The 8,225-nt window shown below is 34.5% G+C and overlaps 1 long non-coding RNA gene across 1 annotated transcript; it reads right to left on the bottom strand.

Annotated features, from left to right (window-relative positions):
- Positions 1 to 7,754, bottom strand: LOC139127066 (uncharacterized). The gene is made up of 3 exons (XR_011550917.1): positions 7,611 to 7,754; positions 6,063 to 6,222; positions 1 to 4,909 (listed from the first exon to the last, which is right to left on the bottom strand). It is a non-coding gene; the product is annotated as an uncharacterized lncRNA (long non-coding RNA).
- Between the last annotated feature and the right edge of the window lie 471 nt (positions 7,755 to 8,225).

The raw sequence follows: 8,225 nt of genomic DNA, 5'->3' as shown, positions 1-8,225 counted from the left end.
TGACATTAAAATGATATTCAAATGATTTATTTAACCTGGCTACAGTTAACATCAGCCATACAGAATAAAAATATACATTTGCAAAATTACTTGTAGAATTATAGCACCATTTGGAATTCAGACAATTTATACACAAAGGATCTGTGCCATTAATAATACTATATTAAAAATTTTCATCATTGCATATCTTCCATAAGAAACTACTAGTATATAAAAGTGATATTCCACACTCTGGATTGTATGGCTTTTCAATTCTAAAATTTTTTTGGGTTACAAATTTTTAAAATTCTCTATTTAAGGCACTAGAATTTACACATTTTGCCGTTTACATTATATAATTGAGTGGAATATGAATATTATAAATAAATAAATAAATACATACATAAATATACATTTGTAATAATTAAATCAGTTTTTCTCCTACCTATACCTGTATTTGAAATGCAGGCAATGACTGTGTTGGTGAGCTAAACTAGAGAACTACCCATAGCCAAGCAAGGTTATTCTACTTCAGGTTTTATTATTTAATTTTGAACTGGGTTTGACTGAGTCTGTTTCTGCTTGACTGTTTGAATCACTTTGTCCTTCTCGTATGACTTGCTGAAATTTCTGCAATTATCTATCTGAAACAGGAAGAGGTGGCAAGGCCAGAATGAAAACAGTTCAGAACAATAAAATAATGGCACCTGGAATAAAATAACCCTGCTTGGCTATGGGTACTTCTCTAGCTTAGCTTATCAACACAGCCAAATTTGTTGAATGCATTTTTATTGTTGAAAAGTGGATTTGAATCCTTAAAAATACATTTGTCAACAATAAAATTTTGTTGTGGCATTCTATACAGCCACAGTTTGTTATTTTGCATATTACATTAAAAATGCTTCTGTAGAATAAAACACTTTTGTTGATACAGAGGGTGAAAATACTTAGCATAACCCTAGACTGTGCATGGAAGCAGACTGTCCCTTCAATCAACCAACAAGAAATCCAACAGGAAAATCAACAGGAAAGATCAAGTAACATTTGAATAAGTTTCTCTGGTTTCCTTAGTCTAGTAGAGACACCATTTTGTTTTAGTTTCCTTTTCAATTCTGACACTGAGAGCATTTCCAATTCTTTCAAAGTTTCCAATTCTTTTTACTGTCATCTCTAATATCTTTTTACCTACTGTCTTTCTAGGTCTCACCCTTCTTTCTTGTGTAAGAATATACTGACGTTTGACTCGATTACACCTCCTTAAATCATGCATTCTCTTTGTTGCAGCCAAAGCCTCATAGCATGAATCATGTTTGTTTGACTTTAATATGTGGACACTGCGCACAAGATCATTCTCTTTTTCTACATGTTGACCAGTAAACTTTTTAATACTTTTATACATTTTCAACTGGTTTGGCACGTGATACATAAGTATATGCATATAAGGTGTAACATTTCTCTTTGCAAACCCTGGCAACTTATCTGTAAAAAACAGGAAGTGTTCAAGCCACTGTTTACTTTTCATGAAAAAGTTGTGTATATCATTTTCTTTTGGTGACATTTCTGACAGAATGTCATACAGGTATTTGAATTCTCTCCAAAGTGAAGACAAATGTCTTGCCAAGCCTTCATCTGGTATAATTTCAATAAATTTGTCAGGAAGTAGATTAAGTAGTTTCTTTTTATCATTACCCATCAAACTTGTACTGTCATAAGTTCCAGAACCAGTTCCATCAGCATTTTTTTTCTCCCAAACATTAAATGAAATTCCAAAAGACCTTATCACATCACATAACTTGGAAAGATGTTCCTTTTTGCCACATCCCATAAATGTTTTCTTTTTATCAAGATCTATCATGTATTGAATTATATTATTGGTAAGTACATCAGTAATTCTTAGCATCAAATGAAGCTCATCAACAACAATTTTGTTCAGTGGTATTTTTAACAGAGGAGGATGCAAACAGCCATATTGTTTTACTCTAGCATTCTTCACAATATCATCTAATGATCTTATCATATTAGATGAAGAATAGAAGTCAAGGGGTTTTGTTGTATCCCAACGCTGATCTTTTTCTATCTTGCACCAAATGCATGAATGATTTGATGTGGCTCCAGCAAAACCCATAATTAAGAGAAGAAATTTATAATCAGCACCTAAGAACAGGTAAACAGCCACAGATTGCCACCTACTAAAATACTCCCATTTTCAATTACTTCATTAATTTCACAAATTAAGTCACGCAAACATCATCTGAAAACTTCATACGACTCAGAAGCCTTTATAATGGCAATTGAAAAATTTCACCATCAACATTGTTTTCAGAGTCAAGAAATGAAAATGAAATAATGAGAAAATTAGTGATCCTCGACATTTTAGCACCATCACCAGAAATTTTGACTCTAATGGGTTGCTTAGATTTTGTAGCAAGATTATGGAAAGCAATTTGCGATTCAAGTTCTGCTTTGAAACTCAATTGGACACCCTCTTCCCAGCCAGGTGTTCTTTCAATAAAATAACACTCGTTCATTTTTGTCGACACTGTTTGATGAGGTAACTTTTAGGTAGGTCATCAGATATGTAGGTGAACTCATGATAAGATGCATCACCTATGCAAAACCTATCCATAATGTACAGAATACTTCTAATTTTCTCTTTTTCTTGCTCAGATAATTTATCATAAGTGCCACCATTACCATTTGTTTCTGTGTAATCAAGTTTAACTGTCTGTCCATATTGTTCATGAAGTTTCACAGAATCAAGCTGAAGGCAAAAGACTTTGCAAACCACAAGGCCTTGTCCACATTGGATTTCAATTGTTTAATTTGTCTGTTCCTCTGACGCTGACCAACATCTTTTTTTCTGGGATTGCAAATAAGTGAACATTTGTTAGCGTTGTGAAGATCTTTTTCCTCAATAAATTTAATAGTGTTAAACAAATTCTGGTTTTGAGATTTTAAACTTTCAAACTGGAACTCTACCTTTTCTCGTTCTGTTTTTGCTTTCAACAAGTCTGAATAAAGATCTGAACATCTTTTTTCCAAATGTTCATTTTCTGCCCTCAGTTCTGTGATTTCTTTCAAAACATGAGCGACATCAACAACCTCATATCTGTAGACTGCAAGTCTAAAAACTCTTTCATTGAGTTTTTTAGTTTCAGTACCACCTCTACTCCTCCTGAACAAAGCCGGAATGTCATAACATAATTTTTTCAGTTTCTTTTCTATTCTTTTGCAGTCAGCTTTGACTTGAACAAAACTTGGTAACGAAGAATTTAACAGACTAAGATATGACAGCTCTTTGTTCTTGGTTTTCAGCTCAACATACACTTTTACTAGAGTGAAAGGTATCTCTAATGAGAGACAGATATCAGAGTATTTGTTTGTCAATCTCTTATCAACTGCTGTATTTACTAAAACTTTCTCTTTCAGAATTTCTTCCATTAGGGCCATAAATTATGAGAACCAGAATGTCAACTCATCAAATGTCAAAATTTTTTGGTTTAAGAAGTCTTACTTTTTTATCATTCAGTTACTATGTTAACTCACCAAATGTCAAAAACTAGAATTTTACCTTAATGTTAACTCACTAATGTCAAGACTAGAATTTTACCAGAATGTTAACTCACCAAATGTCAAGACTGGAACTTTACCAGAATTGGTAACTCACCAAATGTCAAGACTAGAATTTACCTGAATGTTAACTCAAAATGTCAAGACTAGAATTTTGCCTGAATGTTAACTCACTAAATGTCAAGACTAGAATTTTACCAGAATGTTAACTCACCAAATGTCAAGACTGGAACTTTACCAGAATGGTAACTCACCAAATGTCAAGACTAGAATTTTACCATATTGTTAACTCACCAAATGTCAAGACTAGAATTTTACCAGAATGTTAACTCACAAAATGTCAAGACTAGAATTTTACCAGAATGGTAACTCACCAAATGTCAAGACTGGAACTTTACCAGAATGGTAACTCACCAAATGTCAAGACTAGAATTTACCTGAATGTTAACTCACAAAATGTCAAGACTAGAATTTTACCTGAATGTTAACTCACAAAATGTCAAGACTAGAATTTTACCAGAATGTTAACTCACCAAATGTCAAGACTAGAATTTTACCTGAATGTTAACTCACTAAATGTCAAGACTAGAATTTTACCAGAATGTTAACTCACCAAATGTCAAGACTGGAACTTTACCAGAATGGTAACTCACCAAATGTCAAGACTAGAATTTTACCAGAATGGTAACTCACCAAATGTCAAGACTAGAATTTTACCATATTGTTAACTCACCAAATGTCAAGACTAGAATTTTACCAGAATGTTAACTCACCAAATGTCAAAATTATAATTTCGCCTAACACAAGGTGACAGGGTATTTTTGGTTCAAATCTTAATTTTAATAAGACAATTAAATATGTTAACTCACCAAATGTCAAGACTAGAATTTTACCAGAATGTTAACTCACCAAATGTCAAGATTGGAATTTTATCTGAATGTTAACTCACCAAATGTCAAGACTGGAATTTTACCTCATCAAGAGTCTACATGAGATTTAAGTATAACTCTGATATGTGTCTTTACATCTTAACTACAACCTTGATGAAATCAATTTTTAAGCTTTCAACTGGGGATCTTAATTGTTGGAATTGTCCATCGACTACAGTGTAAGACGATGGTGACCATCCAGGATAGGTTTTAATTTCATAGGAAAGGATATCTTGTAGCCTTCACCATGCTTATCTAACCATTGATACCAATGAGGGGGGAGTGGTTGACAATGACAGAAATCTTCTAAGTGAAGAAACTGTGTACATCTGAACCTGTTTCAACATCTTTAAAAGGAAAGAGAAGTCTGTACACATCATGGCGAAAAGGGAATGTGACAGGATTCCTACTGGCTCCCTTCAGTTTTCGTACTATAAAGAAATAAAAAGAAAAAAATTCTAATTAGCATACCTAAACCAAATGAAGAATCTATACTAATAGTCGAACAAGCAGCACTGATTCATGATATAATATACCAGCAACAGTAGGGTATAGAGGTGTCCATATAGATTCATTCCATACCTTTCCAATACTGCGCTTGCTATTAAAAACAAGCAACCTAGTGACTTGCAGAGCTCCGTTGTGATATTGGCATACTGATACAAGGTAGCTATTAAGGATACATTTGTACAAAAATACCAAATGACTTGTTTGACCATTTTTTTCATGAGATTATTATTTTACATTGCCCTCAAATCAGAAACATGCCATTCTAACAAATCATACCAGAGTCAACCTCAGAAGCATACATAGCAACTGCAGAGGAGCTGCATAGGCAATTTTGGACAAAATGGGGTAGGGGCTGTGGCAGTGAATTTCATTGACATAGGAAACAAATGTCCTGAAATATAAATATGTAAATTTTACCATACTTTGACTTGATTTGACTCACTTCACTCATGGAGACCTCCATAGTAATTTTTACAGCAGTCAAATAGGCTATCCTAGAGAAGACCATATTTGACAAAAACCAACCAAAATTGATATAAAAATACAAGTAAGGTCACCCCCTGGGACTTGCATATCAAATTTGAAAGCAATCGATCCAGCAGTTTCTGTGACGAAGACAATTGCTGAACGACGGACAGACAACTGATGATGACAGACAATCAGCCTATCTGAAAAGCTCTACATCGCTGACAGCGAAGCCAAATAATCATGATATGCAATGACAATAAATCAGAAAATTAACAAGCTCTATTCTAAGCAATGATTAATCAGATCATTACATTTCTCATATGTAAGTTTGAGTGACATTGCCCTAAATGTTTAACAAATGACTGGTTTTCATTTATGTGAGATTGCACACAAACACATTTTGTAGTTGAAGAAGTTTCATATAATCTTACATGTTAAACTTTTTTGCTAATTCAAACACAGTCAAATAGTATCACATTCAATTGATTGCAGTAAGTTCATTCTTTCTATATTTGCTTCATTTTTTTTAACAATTTAATACATGAACGAGGAAAACATTTACTGTAAATAGTTATGCACTAAAACTCCATTAAGGTGATTTCTTACCAATATTCAAATAAAAGTTTGCCAAGTTTTCTTCAAGTACATAAGATGAAATTTCAGGATTTTCATAACTTTGTATTAGAGGAGTGTTCAGATTTTCCTCTGGCTCCCAAGTTGACCTCCAAATGGGACAATCTGTCCACTTCAGTAAGTACTCTCTCTTCTGTAAGAAAACATATACACTATTTGTCTTAGTTTGTACAGGAATTAATGAAATGTGTACATAATTGTTACAAAATGTGTAATCAGTATAAAAAACAAACATCAATTAATAGCATTATCACTGAAATTTGTTCTCTCTCACTCGCAATTTTGTCCTGTACCATGAAGAAACCATACAACCTGCTGTTGACTGCACCAAGTTCTCTATTGACAATCATTGTAATAAAACATATCTACTAACAAAGGAATCCACACTCTGAGACCCCATTACAAACCCTCTGTGGTCTAAACGTTATGCAACATTGGTTATATGGTCTGCTAACGTTCAGTCAACACTGAATATCTGGTAGAGACCTTTTATTTTTATGCATGTTCAGATGTCTGTCAATGAGCAGAGATTGTGTACAGTTCGCCGGTAGATCGACATGTTTCAAGTAGTCAAACAACTACATGTATAGCAGCTCTTGATATCACACAAAATTCATGAAGAAAAAGTAAAAACAGAGAGACTTTGCCCCTTGAAACAGATGAGAAACATATATGACAATTATTCAGCAAAAAAAATTAAGATCGAGCATGGACCAAAAACAATACATTTTTTTTAGGTCCATGGATACAGAAATGGCAAAATTCAAGCCAAAATTTGGAGGGGCATAGTCGACTGTCATGACGTTAGCTTGCTGCAGTTTCGTAGCCCCACAACTCCCCTAGACGATTTTTGTGTTGTACGGGGAGCACCTCCCCGTACAACACAAAATCGTCTAGGGGAGTTGCGGGGCTACGAAACTGCAGCAAGACGTTAGCATGCAGGAGACTGTATCGTGTATGGCGGATGGCTATGAAAAGAGTCCCATGAAAAAAATGACTATAAAGCTCTCCACACATTTTTTCATCATATTTTGTGTTGAAATTACACAAAACGAAAAAGCTCGTGAAATTGTAGTTGTGTAGTACTGTGTACCACAGGCAGCCGTAACGATGTCCGGGCCTTGCAATATCGCACCCCGGTCACAACAAAAAAGGGAAAGTTGGAAACTCTTCACGGCTCAATTCTTGACCGCGGGATTGACGTCACTTTCACCTCACGCACGCGAGTGAGGTGAAATGGGATTTGACTATACAGGACAGTGAACAATGCAGAAATTGTGTGACTAAGTACAGAAGTTAGTGTTTATCATTGACATAATGTTGAAACTTTGAATACTGTTGTAAATGTTGAAAAATCCACACTTCATATTTTGTTCTCACGGCAGTGTGACGCAAAAATGACGTAAAAATCCGCAAGTTCCCGGATGTCCGCGGTCAAGAATTTTCGAAAATCGATGAAATAAAGGGGTCGTTGGCATTTTCAGAGTTTCAAACTTCACACTCAGCAAGGAGCATACTTACGAAATCGATAGATGCCCTTATTTTACTAAAAATAACTCAAGGGACCCTCGAAATGCGGCAAAAATCGCCGTTTTCCCGCTCTGGACAACTCCGTGGACACGGCCATTTTGAAAGGTCATTCACTCTAAATCTTGCGCATGCGCATGCCTTCCTTACTATCCATGCTGAAATCATGTGACTTGGTTTCTCACCTCACGATAGTGGACATATGGATTCCGTGTGTATAATAGCAAGTTTGGTGGCGCTATTCAACATTTAGTCAACAGGCTAATTTGAGCAGGGGGCGAGAACGTGCGAACATTTGTGCCATTTTCTCGAGAGTTGCTTTATCATTATAATTTCTAATACTATGTATCGCAATATATTAATTAAGCAATAACTTTAAGAACAAAACAATAAGGAAAATGTTGATGGATTTTTAATACGAAGATAAAAAAACTTTTTACATAGAGTTTACATGGTCCAGAACAAGTCACTATTTCTTCTATAATATTGTAACTGTTGACAACAGATTCATAGCATACCATTGTTATACAATATTAATCAATTTTCCAACCCATAAGTTATGCACAAATACACAGAAATATATTTTTAAGTGACTTAAAAAATTTGACA

Source organism: Ptychodera flava, unplaced genomic scaffold, assembly GCF_041260155.1.
Source record: "Ptychodera flava strain L36383 unplaced genomic scaffold, AS_Pfla_20210202 Scaffold_28__1_contigs__length_4768798_pilon, whole genome shotgun sequence".
NCBI lineage: Eukaryota > Metazoa > Hemichordata > Enteropneusta > Ptychoderidae > Ptychodera > Ptychodera flava.
The sequence above is the reverse complement of the archived record's forward strand: the minus strand, read 5'-3'. Positions and strand labels throughout refer to the sequence as shown.